This window comes from Castor canadensis, chromosome 4 (assembly GCF_047511655.1).
Source record: "Castor canadensis chromosome 4, mCasCan1.hap1v2, whole genome shotgun sequence".
In the NCBI taxonomy this organism is placed as follows: Eukaryota; Metazoa; Chordata; class Mammalia; order Rodentia; family Castoridae; genus Castor; species Castor canadensis.
Genome location: NC_133389.1, coordinates 10,473,332 through 10,495,947, shown reverse-complemented (window position 1 = coordinate 10,495,947; position 22,616 = coordinate 10,473,332). Strand labels below are relative to the sequence as shown.

Genomic DNA, 22,616 nt, shown 5'->3' with positions numbered 1-22,616 from the left:
AAGGACAAAATTGATGAAAAGCAAGATACTGTTTTCTAAAGAATTCATTCTCTCTGGCTGTTGATAAGTGTAGCTAGAGTAGACTTGTCTAATCATCACAGTCAATATAAAATCCAAAATAAGCAAAACAGTATTTCATATATCTGAAGTGAAATCTCTCATTGTTCCTAATTGATTAAATAAGGAGAACATCAATTTTCACTTTTTATTCTTTGAATTAGAAGTGAAGCTTGTAAATATACCAACCACATTTTTTCTATAATGTCTATGTGTATACATGTGTGTAATCATGTACACTGCAGTGTTTAAAGATTTCTGATTTATACTGATTAGACTTTATCTTTTTGTCAATAAAACAAAAACAATAATAAACAATTCCTAAGAAAATAGTGAATGCATTGTAGTATAAGAATCAAAATCACTAAGGACAGGGATTACTATCTTCTTTTATAAGTAGAATGTGCACTGTGTACTGATCCACCCTGCTTAGCATCATCCATCCCATAGCCAGGGAGGATGTGGAGAACACTATTTACCAGTCAACTGAAGGACAGTTGCCCTAATTCATTCTGACAGGTCTTCGATTGGTATATTACTGCAAGGATGTCCCAGCTGAGGGTACTGTGCAATTGGCAAAGACCTCCTAATTACATGATATTTAATTTTTAAAGATAGCCATTTAGGATATATGTCTCATGAGAAATAAGACAGTTAATGGCTAAGTTTGGCAGGTGCATTATTTAATACCTAACTAAATTATCTACAGCATTAACATTTCAAAGAAGAAAATTTTAACTTCATTAAATAGTCGTTATTGTATGAAATTTAAGCCATTATTGCAGTTACGATAATAGAAACATTTTTCCAGGTAATATACAGTGTTCAAGATACTATGTTATTTGCTTTAGATGCATAATCTACTAAATTTTTATACTAGTAATCTATCAACACGATAATGTGACTAAGTTATCATGCAGTAAGATAGGGTGCTCACCTCTTACACTGTTGGTGGGAATGTAAACTAGTACAACCACTCTGGAAAAAAATTTGGAGGCTACTTAAAAAGCTATCATCTGATCCAGCAATCCCACTCTTGGGGATATACCCAAAAGACTGTGACACAGGTTACTCCAGAGGCACCTGCACACCCATGTTTATTGTGGCACAATTCACAATAACCGAGTTATGGAAACAGCCAAGATGCCCCACTACTGACAAATGGATCAAGAAAATTTGGTAGCTATACACAATGGAATTTTATGCAGCCATGAAGAAGAACGAAATGTTATCATTCGCTGATAAATGGATGGAATTGGAGAACATCATTCTGAGCGAGGTTAGCCTCACCCAAAAGACCAAAAATCATATGTTCTCCCTCATGTGCAGACATTAGATCAAGGGCAAACACAACAAGGTGATTGAACTTTAATCACAAGATAAAAGTGAGAGCACACAAGGGAGGGGTGAGGATAGGTAAGACACCTAAAAAATTAGTTAGCATTTGTTGCCCTCAATGCAGAGAAACTAAAGCAGATACCTTAAAAGTAACTGAGGCCAATAAGAGAAGGGGACCAGGAGCTAGAGAAAAGGTAGATCAAAAAGAATTAACCTAGAAGGTAACACACACACACAGGAAATTAATGTGAGTCAAATCCTGTATAGCTATCCTTATCTCAACCAGCAAAAACCCCTGTTCCTTCCTATTATTGCTTATACTCTCTCTTCAACAAAATTAGAGGTAAGGGCAAAATAATTTCTGCAGGTTATTGAGGGGTTGTGGGGGAGAGGAAAGGAGCAGGGTGGGTGGTAAGGGAGGGAGTGGGGGCAGGGGGGAGAAATGACCCAAGCCTTGGATGCACATATGAATAATAAAAAGAAAAAGGTAGGGTGCTCATTATATAAGATGCCACAAAAAATGGTAAGGATCAAGTTGAGGTGATTTCTGCCTTTGTTTTGTCCATACTTATTATAAAAGAAAGTAATGAAGTATTTTGTAAAAATAAGATAAATAGGTGACTGGGAAGTTCAGAATGCACTACAAGAAAAAACAAAAAATAATAATAAAATAAGGGATTGGTAAGAATCGCCCTAGTGTAAATAAATGTAAGGTTAATATGCAGAAATGAACTCTATTAGGGGAAACAGTGAGGGAAAAAAATGTAGAGTGTAGGCAGTTATTTTACAGGCAACAATCAGATAGAACATGTGCAGTGAAGACTTCCAGACAGGAAGTCATGGGGAGTTTTCAGAGATGAGAATTCTTTGGTATGTTTGGGACATACAGTGGCTGGAGCTATTAGAGTGAAATGAGTCTAGAGATGCCAAGAGTACATTCATAGCACACCTTACAAGAAACATAAAAGAGTTTTGTTTTTGTTATGAGGATTATAAGCAGCCATTGATAGGGTTTGATCTGAAGAGTGATAAGATGTGTGTTTTGGAAACATGCCTGAGAATATAGTGTAGAGTAGAAGAAGCAAATGGCAGATGTCAAAGAGAAATGAAAAGTGCCTAGAGTGGAGAAATTAAAGACTCTTGACATTATATCATTTTTGTAGATTTAATGAGGAGGACTAGGGGGATTTCAAATGTAAAATTATAAATTAAAGATATTTAAATAGGAATGAGAATCATCAACTTAAAAGGCAAAATTAGCAACTAGTAAAAATTCTATGAGTAGTGCTAACACGTAGTATTAGCATTAGCATGTACTGTACTAACAGTATTAATTTTTCAAAATCCAAATTTTGCTTCTGATTATGATTTCTAAAATAACAGCTGTCCTTAATTTTGACACAATTTTTAAAGTAACATACTGGAAAAATTGATTTGACTACCATGTAACAAATGTACATTGAATGTGTAACCACAGAAACAATGAATATAAGCAGTCTGATTTATGCCCAGGCCACTTCAAAAGAATCAGCAATAAAAGCGATCTAATAAAACACCAGGATACCTTGTACACCACACATTGGTACTGTTGCTTCTGTGAAATGTTCTTCATATTTTAAATGTGTATGTCTGTACATACGTATGTACATATATGTGTATATAACATATATATGTATATGTGTACATTTGAATACATAAGACACATTCACAATAAAATCATATTTTTCAGCTGTTTCATCCTTGCTATAAATGTAATGACAAGAAAAACTGGCACATATCCAAACAAGTGGATCTCTATGGAATTTTAGTGAGAGATGCATCTATCTATCTATCTATCTATCTATTTATCTACCTATCTATACACCTATTGATATCGTTACTTTGTAATATCCTTAAATTTATTGTTGATACAGTCTCACAACCTTATCTGTAAAGATGATTGCATAGTTCAATGGAAACTGTTATCTTGATTTTTATACTCAAAAAAGCTGTAAAATTTCATGAAATATATTACAAAAATATATTCTTTCAAATATCATTTCTTTATAAAAATTCGTAATGAAGAAAAAAGTTGAATCTTTAACTTTGAAATACTTTTTTTACTGTGCTAATTATGTTAGTTTGTTAATGACATTGGTGATTCCTATCTATAAAGTTATTTCACTGTAGCTTTTAATGCTTTTTGACCTCTAAAATTATAAGTTAGCAAAGTGTATTTAGGGAAAGAATTCCAATCTCTGAAAAATTCCATGGAAAGTAAAAAGACATCTCTCATCCTTAGGCAATATGATACCAAGCAAAAATACATTGCTTTTAGGGTAGAGAAGAAATAAAACATTTTTTCCATTAGGGATGGACAGAGAAAAATCAACAAAATGAAATAAGAAACAACAAAAGCCACAACCTTATTTTTCTTGTAATACTGCAAGACAAAGCAGAAGTTGATATCATTGGAATGAAAAGTAGGGAATTTTTTTATTTAAGACCTGTTCTAGATGTAAAATAGAGCTCTCTGACAAAGGCATGGAATGATCTATGAGAGGAGAACTAAGACTCTTCCATCACTAAGACCTAAATCAACAAGTCCTGCCTAAAACTAAGTCTAGCCAGAAGAACTAAGAACAAATCTCTCACCATTCCCATGACAAGACTTTCATCAAATATGAAGCAGCAGCAGTCTTTACCTCAGGGAGGAGAAGAGAATAGAGAGGAACCACATCTGTGATACAGGTGTGCAGGTACTGAAAGAATCAAAGCTCTGACCTTAGTATCAAAATCATGACAAATGCTATCTTGTTTGGCTCTATCAGTACTGAAGGCTTGGCTGCCAGTCCATGGGCTTTCAGGAAGTGAAAGCTCTAACTTAATTAGTGGAATAATCCATTGGTCGATTCATCATTTGATGATGTTATTGGGAGGCGATAGAAATTTGGAGGTAGGGCCTAGTTGGAGAAATAGGTCACCAGGGTCATGAGAGCATAACTTGTCCCCAATCTCCTATGCTTCCTCTGCTTCCTGGCCCCCATGAGATAAGCAGTCCTCTGCACTGCATTCACCTACTGTCATGGTGGTCTTCATCATGCCCAAAGAAAAAGAGGCAGCAGATCTTTCACCTCTGAAACCGTGAGCCATAATAAATCTTGCTTTCTTTCAACTAATTTTCTTGGGTATTGTGTCACAGTGACAAAAAGATGAGTTACTCACTAAGTTTAAATTATTGATATTTTGCTCATTATGTATTTCTGCATTAATTTTGATATTTAAAATTGCATTAAAATATCATTTATCTATATTACTGCTCTTTTTTCTGTCTCACCTAAAGTCAGTGACTCACCCCAGTTCACCCCACGTAACAGAAACTTCAAAATAAAAATTTTTTAATTTTTTTATTGTGCTGGGGGTATATTGTAACATTTATAAATTTCTTACAATATATCAAATATAATCATAGTTGAATTCACCCCCTCCATCATTCTAAAATAATAGAAGTTCCTTGTAACAGTATAAGGAACATGAGTTGATATTTTAAAAGTATTTTAAAATGCTAAAACATTAGGATGCAATATCAAGGCAAAAAGTTGCATTTTCATAAAAATAATGAATGTGCTGAGAAAGATATCAAGGAAACAATCCTTTCACAATAGTGTCAAAAATAAAATAGAGATAAATTTTACCAAGGAAGTGGAAGTTCTGTTGGACAAGAATTATAAAACACTGATGAAAGAAATTATAGAAGTCACCATAAAAGGAAAGTATCCCACGATTATGGACAGGAAGACTTAATATGGTTAAAATGGCCATAATACCAAAAGTGTACCATAGATTTAATGTGATTCCCATCAAAATACAAATGATATTCTTCACAGAAATAGGAAAAAATGTGAAATTCATATAGAAGCACATGAAAACAGAATAGGCAATGTGATCCAAGGAAGGAGCAATATGGAGGCATCAGTATACCTAGCTTCAAAAACATGATGGCAAACCTTAGTAAAAAATAATCCAAAACATTGACTGGCATAAATGCACACATAGACCAATAGAACAGAACAGAGAACCCAGTATTAGCCAACATAAATATAATTAACTGAATTCTTTTTTTTTTTTCATTTTTCTTTTATTATTCATATGTGCATACAAGGCTTGGTTTATTTCTCCCCCCTGCCCCCACCCCCTCCCTTACCACCCACTCCACCCCCTCCCGCTCCCCCCCTCAATACCCAGCAGAAACTATTTTGCCCTTATCTCTAATTTTGTTGTAGAGAGAGTATAAGCAATAATAGGAAGGAACAAGGGGTTTTGCTGGTTGAGATAAAGATAGCTATACAGGGCATTGACTCACATTGATTTCCTGTGCATGGGTGTTACCTTCTAGGTTAATTCTTTTTGATCTAACCTTTTCTCTAGTACCTGGTCCCCTTTTCCTATTGGCCTCAGTTGCTTTAAGGTATCTGCTTTAGTTTCTCTGCGTTAAGGGCAACAAATGCTAGCTAGTTTTTTAGGTGTCTTACCTATCCTCACCCCTCCCTTGTGTGCTCTCGCTTTTATCATGTGCTCATAGTCCAATCCCCTTGTTGTGTTTGCCCTTGATCTAATGTCCACATATGAGGGAGAACATACGATTTTTGGTTTTTTGAGCCAGGCTAACCTCACTCAGAATGATGTTCTCCAATTCCATCCATTTACCAGCGAATGATAACATTTCGTTCTTCTTCATGGCTGCATAAAATTCCATTGTGTATAGATATCACATTTTCTTAAACCATTCGTCAGTGGTGGGGCATCTTGGCTGTTTCCATAACTTGGCTATTGTGAATAGTGCCGCAATAAACATGGATGTGCAGGTGCCTCTGGAGTAACAGTCTTTTGGGTATATCCCCAAGAGTGGTATTGCTGGATCAAATGGTAGATTGATGTCCAGCTTTTTAAGTAGCCTCCAAATTTTTTTCCAGAGTGGTTGTACTATACATTCCCACCAACAGTGTAAGAGGGTTCCTTTTTCCCCGCATCCTCGCCAACACCTGTTGTTGGTGGTGTTGCTGATGATGGCTGTTCTAACAGGGGTGAGGTGGAATCTTAGTGTGGTTTTAATTTGCATTTCCTTTATTGCTAGAGATGGTGAGCATTTTTTCATGTGTTTTCTGGCCATTTGAATTTCTTCTTTTGAGAAAGTTCTGTTTAGTTCACATGCCCATTTCTTTATTGGTTCATTAGTTTTGGGAGAATTTAAAAATGGGAAAAATACCTGAATAGATATTTCTCAAAGGATGACATAGAAATGACCAACAAGTATCTGAAAAAAATGCTTATGATCACTAACCATCAGGGAAATGTGAATAAAATCCAGAAGAAGCATCATACCACCCCAGAAAAAAATGTCTGTTCTGTAAATGTTAAAAATAATAAATGCTGGTCAGGATATAGAGGAGGGGAAATCATAAAACGTTGGGGGGAGGTAAATCAGAATAGCCGTTATGGACAATATTATGCAGATTTCTTTAAAATACCAAAATTAGAACTACTTTATGATGCAATAGTCTCACTGGTTGTATATCCAAAGGAAATAAAACTATTATTTAAAGAGACAATTGCACTCCCATTTTTACTGTGGCACTATCACAATTGTCAAGAGATAGAATCATCTAAGATACCCATCAAAGAATGCAAGTATATGTAAGTGTCACATATATATTACTATTGATCCATAAAACAGAATGAAAACACTACCATCTGCAGTAACACAGATAAAATTGGAGAATGACAAATATCTCATGTTCTCATTCATTTGCACAAACTACAATTATGGTTTTTCAGGAGACAGTGGAATAGTGTCACTAGAGATTAGAGGGGAGATAGAAAGTAGTTTGTTAAAGGGTACCAAAATACAGATAGGAGGAATTATTTTTAGTTTCCTCTAACACAGTTAGAGTTACTATTGACTACAACCACCTATGATATATTTCAAAGTAACTACAAGAGGCCAAAAGTTCCCAACACATAGAAATGATTAATGTTTATGAAGACAGAGCTGCCTTATCACTTTAATTTCATCATTATATACTTTATGTTATCACATTATCTTAGCTAGTCCCATGAATACGTCCAAGGAAGTCTCAATAAAAACAAAAAGAAAAGAAAAAGAAAACCTACCTCATCTGAAAGAAATCAGGAAAAGAGGAAAAATGAACAAAGAATAGACAGAACAAACAATAAAATGATATATTAAAGTAAAAATACCTCTATTATTATCCAATGTGAAAATGAAACATTTCATTGAAATAAATGTGGAATTTTATAGAAAAGTAATATTCAGCTACATTCTGTCTCATCAAGAAAATGTTAAATAAAAACATTGATAGGTTAAAGTAGCAGGATGAAAAGATGGAGAGCGAAATTTAGGGTGGGCTGCAGACATTAATCAAAAGAAAATGTACTGAACTTTAAAAAAGAAAAGAAAGGATATTAGATAGTATAAATGCTTTTAAGATGGAAGGACACAAGATAAAGTTAATTCCTGGTGCTGGGCTATTTACATGTTTTGATCTCTTTAAAAATTCCCAATTGTGATTTGGAGGAAAGGAGATGATAATGATATTGTTGATGGTGGTGGTCTCTTAAAAGTGAGTAACAGACTTGGAAAATAAATTCCACTTTTGTCAATTAACTAAGAGCACGAAGCTAAACTTCTGTTTTTGAAATTAGTGCTCCACGTCAAGCTTTTATACTTATAAATGATTATTTTCTCCTTTTCTCTTTCTTTAATAGAAATATTTAATACTGAAGAAACAGAATACAAACCTAACAGAAAAAAAAATTCAGCACTCAAGAGATCTCATACCAGTGTTTGCAAATTTACCTTGGAATGAAATGTGAATAATTTAACATGATCTCCATACCTGCCCAGTGCTCCTGAGGGTCTTGGGCCTCACACTTCTCCAAGGCTTTTATTAAAGTAGCTCAAGGACCAAAACTTACAGTGAACAGATCAGAAGTGGGCTACCATTTAATCCAATTTCCCCCTCTGAAACACTGGATACTAAAATGTGCCTGCTGACATTTAGAAACTGCTAAATCTCTACAGTTCAATTCCATGGACTCCTTAAATCTAACCTGCTTGACTCCCTGTACTACTTTTCTGCTAGCAAAAGACTTAGCTCTACAAATCGAGGTAGTAGGTATCGCAGGTTTGACAAATCTTCTTGAAAACATTGTTCTCATTCATTATTTCTGCAGAAGGGGATGCTTGTTATCCAGAAATTCAGTGGAGGCAAATGGTTCCTTCACAGGAGAAGGTACAGAAATGTTTCCAGATCATTCTTAGTGAATATGGAACAGGATTTTGAATTTATTCAGAGAGGCAGGGGGTAAAGAAGAGAAAATTTTTTCTTATAGTTTATAGCATTTTATTTCATTTATTTTACATCATTTATGTTGCATTGATTATTTATTATAGTACATTGCCTTATATTTTCTGTTAAGTCTTTCAAATTTTTTATTTGAGTTATTCCAGCATGTTATTTTTGTTGTTGTTTTTCCTGCTTTTAGTGCTGGAAACTGAACCCAGAGTCTTGTGCACGCCAAGCCTGTTATTACTGAGCTGTGCCCCCAGGAAATGTGAGAATGTTTGGAGTTACAACTGCAAGAGCAGCTCTACTGCAAGACTCCTTTAGCTCATTTTGTAACATTTTAGCAATGTATGATTGATAAATAAAATAGCAAGAATTGATCTGTGTATGATTATTTTACTTTTATCAAAAAATTTTTATTGGGCTCCTTGGTAGATCATATAAGAAATAGTGGAACATTCAGTAAATGTTTACAAATTGTTGGCTGTTAAACTAACAGGATAATGTATCTCTTGTAATACCTAAAAAAAAAAAAAAAGATGACTTTTCCTAAAGGCAGTGTCTGAAATTTCACATTTATAATTTTGCTTGTATTATATAAGACTGGAATCCAGGTCAAATCGTTCAAAAATATATCACAGCCATCTTTTTATACTCCAGTATAAGTATATATTTGGCAAGTAATATTAATCTACTATATTATTATATTGAACAAGCTTTTCATTCACACATTGGTATAAATTGATTTTGCCTAATATTTTTCTTGAAAAAATATTTTAACACCTGTACACACATACTCCATGAAGAGTAAAAAGAAGTCTGAATCTCTATAAGTAAATTGTATACTTGGGAAACTTACAGGAGATAAATATGTGGTTGTGCCTAAACTAACATGATTCTAAGAAAAACGAGAAACATCGATGCACACAAAATGTTTGCTATTAGGCTTCAGAAGCAAAGATGAAATGTCTCCTGACCAACGTGGATGTGGTGGTTCCTCAGCTCTGGTCAACTCAATCATATTTATTTAACATGGCTTATACAAACTTTAAAAATGCATTGTGGGTACAAAGATACATTTCTATTTATATAGAATATTTCCAGAGAATGAAAGAGATAATTGATCTACAATGCACTGAAATAAAGTACCCTGACAAATAAAGCATTCTTAATATAACAAATACAGCTTTACTTTTTCTTTTTAAAAGAATTTGCAGAGATTTTTTTTTTAAAGGAAGACTATGAAACACAGATCTCATGCCTTTTTCACCTTGCCGTCACCCAGCCAGAAATGTAGAAGGCACCGTTGTCTCTGGAACAGTTATTATCTTCACCACTACAGTCACCAAACCTTAGAACTTTAACTACCAAAGTATGTCACAGTTTATGTCCAGCAAGAAAGAAACATGTAACACAAATCCATCATTGCCTCTTTGTCCAAACCCATTCAATTCACCTTTTTCATCTTGACTTTTAATTGATCTATTGTCTTGCTTTTTTCAACTTGTCCCTCCATATTCCAGACATACTCTGTTGTCTAAAATACAGTGTGGGTGGCTCTCTCACTTTGCTTTTTAAGCAAATGGACTTTTCAGGGACCGTCCCTCCTGGTGGTATAGAGGCTAAGCTAATATGAACAATAGGCTATTACAAGAAGCCCTGTTCTCTCTTTGCACCACTGTCACTCACTCATGGATGCCCTCCTAAACTATGTGGAATTCTATGTGCCATGGTACATCATGGTTCTGTTATTAGTTCTTGCTTTTGTTTGTTGCCAAATTTTTGACTCTGGATGAGACTCTCATATGACACTCATGCCCTTCTCTCAACATTTTTAAAATTTTACTCATATAAAATCCTTTTATTACTGTTATGTTTACATTTACTTACATGTGCATACATTGGGCTCCCTCCTCACTCCTCTCTCCTTCCCGGCAGAACCTGTTCCGCCCTCTTCTTCTCTGATTTTGTTGAAGAGAAAACATAGGATATAATTAGAAAGACATAGTGTTTTTTCTAGTTTGCCATAAAGACAGCTATACAGAGAGATTCCTAGTGTTGCTTCCGTGCACTTGTGTATTACAACCCACATTGGTTCATCTCTACCAGACCCCTTCACTACTTCCTAGTCCCCTTCCTATAGAGGCCTCTGCCATTTTAGGATTACTTTATTCACTCTTCTGCAGTGATCACATCAACCACATTCAAGTTTTAAGTTTCCTTCTCTTTCCCTATTCTTCCAGTGAGCATTCTCCTTTTAGTGTGTGACCAAATTCCAATAATACTATTGCATTTGTTTTATGTCTATAATCAGCATATGAAGGTGAACATGCAATTTTTGGCCTTCTGAATCTGGCCATAAAGGAAATCAAAATCAAAATCACACCAAGAGTCCACCTCACTTCTGTTAGAATAGTTAGCTCAAGAACACCACCAACAACAAATGTTGGCAAGGATGTGGGGAAAAAGGAACCTTCATACATTGCTGGTGGGAATGTAAGCTAGTACAGCCACTTTTGAAAGTAATATTGAGGCTTCTTAAAAAACTGTTATAGACTTGCTATATGATCCAGCAAACCCACTCCTGGGGATATACCCAAGGAATGCGGCTCAAGTTATTAAAAAGGCACCTGCACACCCATGTTTATTGCAGCACTATTCATAATAGCCAAGTTATGGAAACAGCCAAGATGCCCCACTACTGCTGAATGGATCAAGAAAAAGTGGTATTTATGCACGATGGAATTTTACTCAACCACAAAGAAGAATGAAATTTTCTCATTTGCAAGTAAATGGATGGAACTGTAGAACATCATTTTAAGTGAAGTTACCCTTTCTCAATTTTCAATGAGTCCGTGATTGGAATTAAGATCTTAGGAACCAGGAATCTACATTCCCAGAATAGCAAGATGGTTGACTGATATATCAGCTCCCTTCCTACTGAGGGAGATGTCTGGAAATCTCTCCCTCTGCCTTCTAAGTTCCATTAGCATCAATTTTCTCATATTACAAAAGTAAGTAAATGAATAAATAATTTTAAAAGCATAATTATCTATTTCTCCCACTCCATTTCTCTTCTGCTTTTCAAGAAAAGCTTCCACAGAGAGTTGAATCAATTGATCCCTAGAGAATTCTCAGTATTGATTTATTTCAATTAAATAAGTGTACCTAAAATGGTGGAGTAAAAGTGTATGCATTCAGGCATTCGTTATCCAAAACAAAGAATTTTGCCTAATTGCACTTAAAATAAAATATTATAGATACATTTGGGAGTCGATGTAGTCATCTCATTTTCCTCTCCTCAGCTTTTCCATATCACTTGTATTCACCTCATTCAATTGTTTTGAGAGTACAAAGTATGTTTTATACACTGGTCCTCCAGCACTTTATTTTTATGTACAAAAATATAGTCACAAAACTGTGGTCACAAAATATATACACTCATACACTGATGTAAGTAAATATACATTTGTAAATATATATTTACAAATATATATGTACATATATATTTGCAAGTCTGTGTATATGGAGGAGTGAGTGTGTGTTCAATCTTAGGAATTAACTCATTCAATTATGAGGCCTTGAAGCCCAAAAGTTAGATTCATCATGCTGGAAACAGAAGGGTATAGTTAATTCCATTACTGAAAGCCTGAGTCAATGGTGGAAGTTCTAGTACTAGGTTGAGATTGAGGGCAAAATGCCAATGTGCTAGCATGAAAGCAGCCAGGCAAAAAGAAGCAGTTCTTTCTTTGCCATTTATTCTGTTCAGGTCTTCAAGGTATTAGATGTCCACCCACGGAGGAGAGGGATGTCTTTTCTCAGTCTACCAATTTAAATGTTATTACCATCCACAAAGATCCCTTATAAATGTTGAAGTCTCATGCTAATCTTTAACCAAATTTCTGAGCACCTTTGGTGCTAACTAAACTGACACACAGTTATTCTTACCACCAAAAACCATCAAATTTTGACTTCATATGACTCTATTTGGACTCACATGGTGACCAACAGATGTCAACCATTGATCACTACATATCCCCCAAATATTCTAAAGAAAAAAATAAAAATAGAAACAAATTATTTCAGGAATTAGTTACCATCAACTCAATATTCATGACTTTAATTAAGATCTCATTTATATAAAATTTAAATATTGAAAATTTCTAGATAATATTCAAATCACATTGACATGACATTGCCTCTTTGTCAAAAATAATTAAGTGTAGCATAGTCTGTTCATGTCTATAAAACATTAAAATCTTCTAATAAGTGATATTTATTTGGTTTAAAATAAAATGGATGATTTAAAATTTCCTTTGTCATTTTATTTGAGAGCCAAACTCAAGTTTTTTGGTGGTGATTCAACTCAAGTTTTTATGAGACAGTTATTCCCATTCAATATCAGTCATGAGTCTATTGAATCAAATTTCTATTGTTGTAAGAAAAAGTCACTTAAAATATGAAATACTCCTCAGGAAGGGACTTTCTATACTTGCTTTTCCAAGCATTTTATTTATTCAGCAATAGTTAGTTTTATGCATATATTATTAAAACAAAAACCATGAATATATTTTATGACAGAGAAACATCTTATTTTAATTATTGGTTTAGTTTTAGCATTTTAATAAATATGTCTTCAATATGCATGCATACCAGGCCAACAATTAGTGTCATCATTGAACACTAGTCAGAGACTTTCTTTTAAGTTCTGCAGAAGTGAAACTTTAATATAACTTTACATCACATTTTTCTTAGTCTATTGCTACTGAGCTACAGGTCATTCAGCTGGAAAACACATTAATGCACGTAAGTGATTAGGACTCTGTTTAAAAAAGTGAAATTACTAAAACAATGTATTGAGTGTTAGCCTCAGTAATAGCTGCTTTCAGTGCTATAACAAAATGACATTGATGAAAGGTTTAAATAACAGAAATTCATTTATACACATGGGATACAGGAGTGTTGCCTCAGGAATGAAGACACAAATCCAAAAGAAACTCAGCAAGGCAAAATTTTACTTCAGCAGAAGGGCATGCTATAGACAAAAAGTCCAGTAAGCAAGCATGCTGATGGAAAGTCCACTCAGTTTTTATCTCCAACTCAACTCTGCCCCTCACCCTGATGAACAAGTTTGAGTTCACAGTCTTCACAATTGGCTAATTCAAAGAGGGGGTAAGAGGCAGGGAGAGTAAGAAGATTCTTTTGGTCATTATTCATCTTAACCAAGCAGTTTGAAAGTAGAACACCTGCCAATAACGGAAACATATTCAGTTAAGAAAAACAGCCTCTTTTTTTTGGACAATAGGAATCTTGCAAGGTCAAGCAACTTTTCACAAAGCGTGCAAGCAACAATTCGGGGAGGCTAGCTGGCATCTACATAATGATAGTTATTTTATACAGTAACTCCTTTGACAGAAAAGACCTAACTTTAGTTAAGTCTCACAAGTTGGAAGAACACATTAATGCACATAAGAGATTAGGATCTTTTTAAGACAGTGAAGTGGTTTCATTCTACAGCAACATATTGAGTGTTAGCCTCAGTAAGTGCTGCTCTCGCCTCTGCAACAAAATACCATACACCCAAAGGCTTAAATAACAGAAACTCATTTCTCACTGTTCAGGAGACTGGAAGTCCAAGATCAAGCAACAGTATGGTAGATTTCTAATGAGAACCCTTTTCTCGGCTGACATGTGTGTTCTCTCATGGCAGATAGAGACATCAAGCTATTTGATGTTTCATCTTGTAAGGAAGCTAACCCCACCATGGGGCTCCCACCCTCATAGCTTCATTTAAATCTAATTATCTTTCCAAAGCCCCAATCTCAATTTATGTCACATTAGGGCTTAAGATTTCAACATACGAGTTAAGGAGGGGAGAAGACAAAATTTAGCCGAGCAGTGAGTTATTTTAATATCCCAGAATACAAATTTGGAATAAAGATCTCTTTGAAACATAATTAAATGTGATTCAGTATTTCAACTTTAGATAATATTTTCCTTTTATCTTAAGATATGCCAACATGATCAAAAAGATAATATAGATCTAAATAATGTTCACCTTAGTTTAATTTATTTTATTCTAATAATTTTCAAATGTTTATATGAAAGCCGTCCTGTCTAGAATGTTCACAATTCATTTTTATAGATTTTTATTGGAAAAAGAAAACTTTGTTACACTTGGTATTACAGAAATATCAGCAAAAGGTGAATTTAGTAGGGCTACATGCTCTGCATTGTTTTGTCCAACAGCTCTTTACAGACTTTGGCATGAGCCCTTTCCATTAAGGAAACAGAACCTTGACACTTGTTTTATTAGTAAACACATGAATGCCTCAGCTTCAGTCACATTATTATTAGCTGTAATGAAGAAATTTGTAAATGTCAGTTAGAAAGTATAAAGATAACAAAACATAGAATTTAAGAATAAAAGAAAAGAAATGAACTGAAGGAGAAAGAGATTAATTCTAATAAAAAATTGTGTATACACAGTATCTAATTCATATTAAGAGCAAGTAGTCATTTTTGCTTAGACAAAATTGTAAAACCATCCTCAGCTTCCTAGTTGTCTGGGAAGATGTCACAGGCACACTACACACTAAGGGGCTTAGCACACATTGAGGAGTCTGAGCTGGCTTTAATGCTCTGCTGATATCATCTGAAAATTCTTAATCATCGTATCTTTGAACTTGGTTTTGTAAGTGAATTCTCATGAGACCATGGTTCACATGAATGAGCAGAGAGGATAAAAGCGCTCTATGTGCTCACCCTTCCGCTCTGCATCATTCTCTTTCAGGCTGTGTGCCTGTGTGGGAGGAGTGGGTGTAGTGGGGATGAGGCCAACAGTTCTAAGATGCTACATTTTCCTTCCTTACTAAAACTTGCTTGGAATGCAGAAAATAGAGACCACAGCATTCTAAGAAACACATACCTTATTATATCCTTTCTTGCTCGTATTACCCTCCTGTCTTAGCCAACCACTTATGAAGAAAAAAATGACAGACAAAAAAGGGAAATAAAGAGCAACCTATATTTTCTACTGCTGTCAGTCCTTCATTATTTACCAATAAAGCAAAGATATTGTCATTATAATGTATTATTTGTGTGCAATGTTTTCACTGTTTGGCAAGAATAAAATACATATGTAAGTGTATTAAGTGTAAGTAAGAATAAAATACATACATGGAATTGAATCTGTGTTATTTAAAATACAGATACATAGTTAAATTCACATTATTCATTTAAATTTTTTCTGCACTGTGAATGGCATTGACTAGTAAATTCAAAAATGTTATGACAAGACTGGGCATGGTGTCTCATGCTGTAATCCCACCTACTCAGGAGGCAGGGATTCAGAGGATTGCAGTTCAAGGCCAGTCCAGGTAAAAAGTTAGTGGGTTCTCGTCTCAACATAATTAGGGTGAGGTGGCATCCTCTTGTTATCCCACCTAAGCAGGATGCTGAAGGTAGAAAGATTGCATTCTGAGTCTGGCTTGGGCTAAAGCTCTAGTCCATATGTGAAACGTAACTAAAGCAAAAAAGGGCTGGAAATGAGGCTGAAGTGGTAGAAATGCCTGCCTAGCAAGTTCAAGGTCCTGAGTTCAAACACTAGTACTGCTAAAAAAGAAAAATTGTCATGATAAACAGAAAGACTACACATGACAGAGGGGAAACCCTGCATATTTGAGAGTCTTTACTAGTACTTTGTCCTTGCTTTTTGAACATGGACCCCAATATTTTAGTTTTGCATTGGACAACAGTATTACATAACCAGTGTTGCCTGTATTCTTTTCTTGGAGGAAAATTACAGATATTTTCAGAATAGGGAAAAGTATTGTTAACTTCCTAGTTTGATCAAGTCATAAACAAAGCAGAATGTTTAGTTACTCTGCCTGATTTTCTGTTGTTTTTGTTGAATTATTTTACTATTTAGATTCTGCAAAATTGTTTTTGCTTGCCAAATACAATGAGAAATTGTTGATTTTATGAAACTAATGATGAACTGTAATTCATTTTAAAATGTGTGACTTAATAAATGCAATTGTAAATAATAAGTTATGTTGCATTTGAGTAATGTAAAATGATTCAAATATTACATGATTTGGGCATAAAATTATTTGCAGATGAAACTGATATATCTATATCTCTTTTTCAACATCTGATGAAAATGTGAATATTTTTAGTTATGTATATATCATACATGTATAGATATATGATTGTCTATATTGGAGGTTTTGTTTTATAAATTTAGATTTAATTTTTAAATTGCATGTGATAATTTTGAAGTACACAGTAAGATGTCAATGTACTGGCTTTTGCTTTGCCTCCAGTTATATATTTTAGATATGTAAGATACACAAGGAAATACTTAATCGAATATCTGTGCATGAGGAAACTAGAGGGTAGAATTGTTGAGTAAATTAAGACAAAACATTGCTAAGTACAGGGGCTAGAAACAATTATCAGTCCTGGAGACAAAAGTATGACATCATGCTGTTCTCCTTAGAAAAGCTTCTGGAAGTAATTGGAATTCAATATAGATTGTGAGTGTCTCCATTTTTTGGTGTCTTAAAGGTTACCAGATAAGACACTGGCTAGGAGTCCAGCAATCAATAGAGCTTACAGCCACGAGGACAGAGGTTAAATAATGGGAAACGAATGAGTGAACACTGACTTCACAAAGAATGCATTTGCTTATATTTTATGCATCTTCACTTGTGCTTAAAGAGATGAACAAAAAGATAAAAACCAAGAATATTGATAAGAATAAAACCTGGACAGTGCTATAATAACTCCAAGAATATGCTCTAATTTCTAAACACAGATCTTTTATTGAAGCAGTTTCTTCAATCAATGGCACAGCATGTCATCAAGGCTGTGAACATTAAGCCTACCTGAAAATGCTACTTCTAAAATCACAGGAAAGTGATGCATTAATAAAAATTGCTTTTTAAAGGTAACAAAGTCTACAGGAACCAGAATGTTTGAATCTTGGGGTTTTCTGGGTGATTAAACTTAACTGAGTTAATTGGAAATCTCTTTAAAATATTCTGCCCTTTACTTTGGGATTCAGAGGAGTGAATGGCTAGTTTTTAAGGTAATTATAATTTAGTTACTATTTTAGCTGCTAAAATAAATGTAAAATTCATGCTACATAGTGATATGTGTAAATATTTAAAGGTGTATATAGATAGATTTGTGATACTGTTGTGAAGAAAATCTATAGGGTGGTAGGCAGGGACAAAACAGGAAGAGATAACTTCCAAGGAGGTTGTCTTAAGAAAGTTTATTTAAGGTGTGAAGAAGAATTGGGGTTTTCTATGTAAGGAGGGAAAAAAGGGTATTTGAGGCAATGAGAAGATGTATGTGGTGGAGGCATTATATTTACAGAAAGCCTGAAAACAATGCAAACGTGGTCCTTTTACAGAGAATAAGAAGAGTTTGGTTCCTTTTTCCCACATCCTTGCCTGCATTTGTTGTTGTTTGGGTTTGTGGTGATGGCCATCCTGACTGGAGTGAGGTGAAATCTCAATGTTGTTTGGATTTGCATTTCCCTTATGGCCACAAATATTGAGCATTTTTCATGTATTTGTTGGCCATTTGTACTTCTTTTGAGAACTGTGTGTTCAGTTCATGTGCCCATTTATTCAGTCGGTTGTTGGTTGTTTGTAGTGTTCAGTTTTTGAACTCCCTGTATATCCTGGTTATTAATTCCATGTCAGATATATAGTTGTCAAAGATGTTCTCCCATCTGTAAACTGTCTCTTGAGTCTAGTGGCTGCCTCCTTTGCTGTGCAGAAGCTTTTCAGTTTGATGCAGCCCCCTTTGTCAATCCTGCATCTTAATTGCTGAGATATTGGAGTTCTCTTCATAAATGTATTACCTATGCCTATATGTCCCAGTATTCCCTATTGTTTCCTATAGTAGTTCCATAATTTCAATTCTTACTAAGATCTTTGATCTGCTTTGAATTGAGAGTAGTAATAGGTAAGAGACTTGGATCTAGTTTCAGTCTTCTACAGGTGGATATTCAGTCATTCCAGCAACTTTTGTTGAAGAGGCTTTCTATCTCCAATATATGCTTTGGGCTCCTTTGTCAAAAATCAAATGGCTATAGCTATGTGGGTTTTTGTCTAGGTCTTCTATTTTGTTCCATTGGTCTTTATGTCTGTCTCTGTGCCAGTACCATACTGTTTTTATTACTGTGTGTCTGTGTATAGTTTGCAGTCAGGTACTGCAGTAATTTCAGTGTTGTTCTTTTTTGCTCAGTATTGCTTTGGCTATTTGAACCCTTATCCACTATTGGTGAGAATACAAATTAGTGCAACTGCTATGGAAAGCAGTACAGATGTTCCTCAAAACACTAAAAATAGACTTATGATATGAACTAGTGGTACCATTCCAGGACATATACCCAAAGGAATATAAACCAAAATACAATAGAGCCATTTACACACCCATGTTTACTGTAGCAGTATTCATAATAACAAACTTTGGAAACAGTCCAGATGCCTAACAACTGATGAACAGATTAAGAAAATGTGGTATATATAAAAACAGAATATTATTCAGCCATAAAGAGAAATGAAATTGTGTTGTTTGGAGGTAAATGGATGGAACTGGAGATCATCATGTTAAGTGGAGTAAACCAGGCTCAGAAGGACAAAGGTTGCATGTTTCTTCTCATATGTGAAAGTTAGATCTATAAAAGTATGCACACACACATATATTCATACATATACAGAGAGAGAGAGCTAGAGAACATAATTATAATCATGGGTCTGTTTGAGGGGGATATGGGGTTGTGGGAGAGAAAAATAGAATGATAGTGAATAATATTGAAACACATTGCATTTGTGTGTGAAGGTAGAATAATGAAATGTACAGAACGCTGTTGAATAATAGAGGAGTGGGGCCATAGAGTAAGCAATAGAGATAATTGATCTGATTAAAGTACAAGATACACATGTGTGAAATGCCAAGATGAAACCCTCTTGAACAATCAGTATACACTTCAACAAATGAAAATCAGGAAGGTAAAACAGGTCCTGTCTGGGGGTGAATACTACTGGGAGGCATAAACAGAGAGGATAAACAGAGGGTGAAGGAGGGTAAATATGGTGCATGTACTTTGTATATGTGTATACAAATAAAACAATGAAACCTGTTCTAAGGAGGGAGGGAGATGAGAGAGGATAATTAAGGGAGTGAATCTAATTAAGATACATTGTAAGCACACATGTAAATGTCACAATGAAACTCCCCTGTATAACTAATATATGCTAATAAATAATTTTTAAAAATAGGATAATGTTTGGTATAAAGTAGCATTGAAGAGAAATGAAGTACCCAAAATTACAGATCATTGCACAGCATGGTGAAGATTTTTATTTTTACCCTAAGTCTTGTTGAAAGCCATTGAACAATTTTAAGATTAACATTTTATTTGCATTGGTGAGCCTCATTTTTACTACTGCAGCAACAAATAGAAAAAAAATAAGAAAAAACAAGATTTAGCAAAGAGGAGACAAGTAACTTAGCTTTGGAAGAGGTAAAGGTGGGTAAAGTGGGGTGAGAGAAAATGTGAAGTCTTCAGAGACATTGAGAAGTTGACATCAAGTTGCTAATGATGCATTTGTTACTGGAAGAAATAAAAGTTTGGCTTCAGAAATAAGTTACAAATTTGTGGATTTCACAAACAGATTCAGACTACATTTAGAACCATGGAGCAATGAATAAAGAATTGTGTGGGAAGATGATGGGTTTAATATTTGACATATGTATGAGTTTGGAGATACATTTCAAGTATGTAACAGGATGTGTTCATTATATAGTTTGATACATCATTTCTTGGTTCAGTGCAGAGGTTGGGGCTGAAGATATAAATTTGGAATTCATTGGAATGTGTGTATATATATATATACACATAACTCAAGTAGTGGCTATAGAGATTGTTTAGATGAAATAAGACAAAATACCCTTGGGATTAGTGACTTCATTATTTATTTAATGATTACATCAAAAGGATGAATTAAACCTGCAGAGAAGAAGGAAATAAAAGGTTGAATGAGCAGGAGAGTCTTTCAGTCTAGCCATAATTGTTATTTCTACATTATTATTATTGAAAATATGTGTTATTATGCAAAGTAAGATAAATAGAGGGGGGAAGATAAAAAGAAAATGGTTTAAATCAGTATCAGAGAACATTATTTAAAAAACAGATGGTCAAAAGTGCAAAAAGCTAGTATAAAGACAAACAAGATGGCAGACATAATCCTGATAGGTGGAAGACCTCAGGGAAGAGTGCAAATAAGTCACATACCAAATGTCTATACCTTCAGAGCCCTACAGCAAGCCAGTTAACTATTAGATAAAGCATGTTTTGTCTTCGCTGCCTGCAAAATACACCTTCCAAATGAAAATGTTCACAAATATGTGCAAAAGAAGGGATTGCACATGTTGAATATTCTGTCAATGTGCTGGTTTAGATAAATATAATAAAGATATATAATTCATTCTGTGCTTATGTGAAAATACATTTTGGTAAAATGTTTCCATTTTACCAAAAAGACACTGAGGTTTTCATATAACACTTTTTTATTGAGAATAATGCCATCCTGAGCAATTTTCTTGAGTCATGATCCTTCCACTTTGTAGTTAACTTATATTTTGAAGATTTGTTCCTTTAGTAGCCACTGTGATTGTCTATGCAATTCTTAAACCAATACTTTCATATAGAAGTGATCTGTGAATTTGCATAATGTATTCAATATTATAAGGGACTGAATATGAAAAAAGTTTCATTATTAAGAAAATATTGCAAAATAAGTTCATGGATCATACAAACCCATCATACAAAATTTGATTTTCACTATCTCAGATAGTAATATCTACATGCATATATACATATTTATATATAAACACATTGAATCAACATGAATTATTCAATATAACAAAATATTGCTCAGTTAGCACTTACAAATGTAAATAGCACATTAATATGTGTGAACCTACAGAAATATGAATGGGAAAGTGAAGAAAAGTAAAAGTGTTCAACAACACACACAAAAATATTTTTATGGAATAAAAATGGGGGCTTATCCTAAAAGGAAGGATTTGGCACATTCAATAGTTTATTATCTCTCTCACCTAAGTGTTTCTACTTCTCAAATCTTCTGCACAGCATAGTGGAAAAAAATCTGTCAGTGTAAGCAACGTGAACCTAAACCTTTGCTGCATTCTGATGCAGTTGACTTTCATTTAGGCAGGATAGGACAAACAAATGTTAGTGATGATCATGGATACCTACTGTTATAGTGTTTCTTGTGTCAGTTCATTGCTTTTTTTGTTTTTTTTTGTGGTACTGGGGATTGAACTCAGGGCCTCATGCATGCAAGGCAAACACTAAACTACTGAGCTATATCTCCAGCCCACAAGTTCACTGGTTTTTGAATAGAAGAGGCATTCACGTGTTCTAACTTTGATATATAGAACTGTCTAAAACAGGATGTCCGAAACTGGAGGAGTACTGAAGGATGGAGAATGTTCAATAGATTTAGCAATTGAAGGGTTTAGGATTCATTCAGTTGAATGGTAGAGTGAAGTCACAGGTACGAGGTAAACAGAATGATCTGAAGGGAATATAACTTAAAGCTGGAGGGAGACAATTCAAGAGGTAAGGACTTAAGGGAATACACACTTTAAGTTTTTAAAGTATCAAGTACACTATGAGTGAATACATACTAACTTGATGTATTTAGTCTGTCAAATATTTATATAGGTTCTTTCTTTTTGCATGTGTCCCCATAAGAGCAGAAACAGGAAATTCTATCAAGACACATGGTTTTGCATGTGTTCTGTTCTATAAATTATCCACCT

General features: G+C 34.4%; 1 long non-coding RNA gene across 1 annotated transcript in view; it reads right to left on the bottom strand.

The window, feature by feature from the left end:
- LOC141422326 (uncharacterized) overlaps positions 1–22,616 on the bottom strand; it is a 99,717-nt gene that overhangs the window by 4,967 nt on the left and 72,134 nt on the right. The window contains exon 2 of the long non-coding RNA XR_012446879.1: positions 10,632–10,702. This is a non-coding gene — a long non-coding RNA (uncharacterized lncRNA). The remainder of the gene's footprint in view (positions 1–10,631; positions 10,703–22,616) is intronic.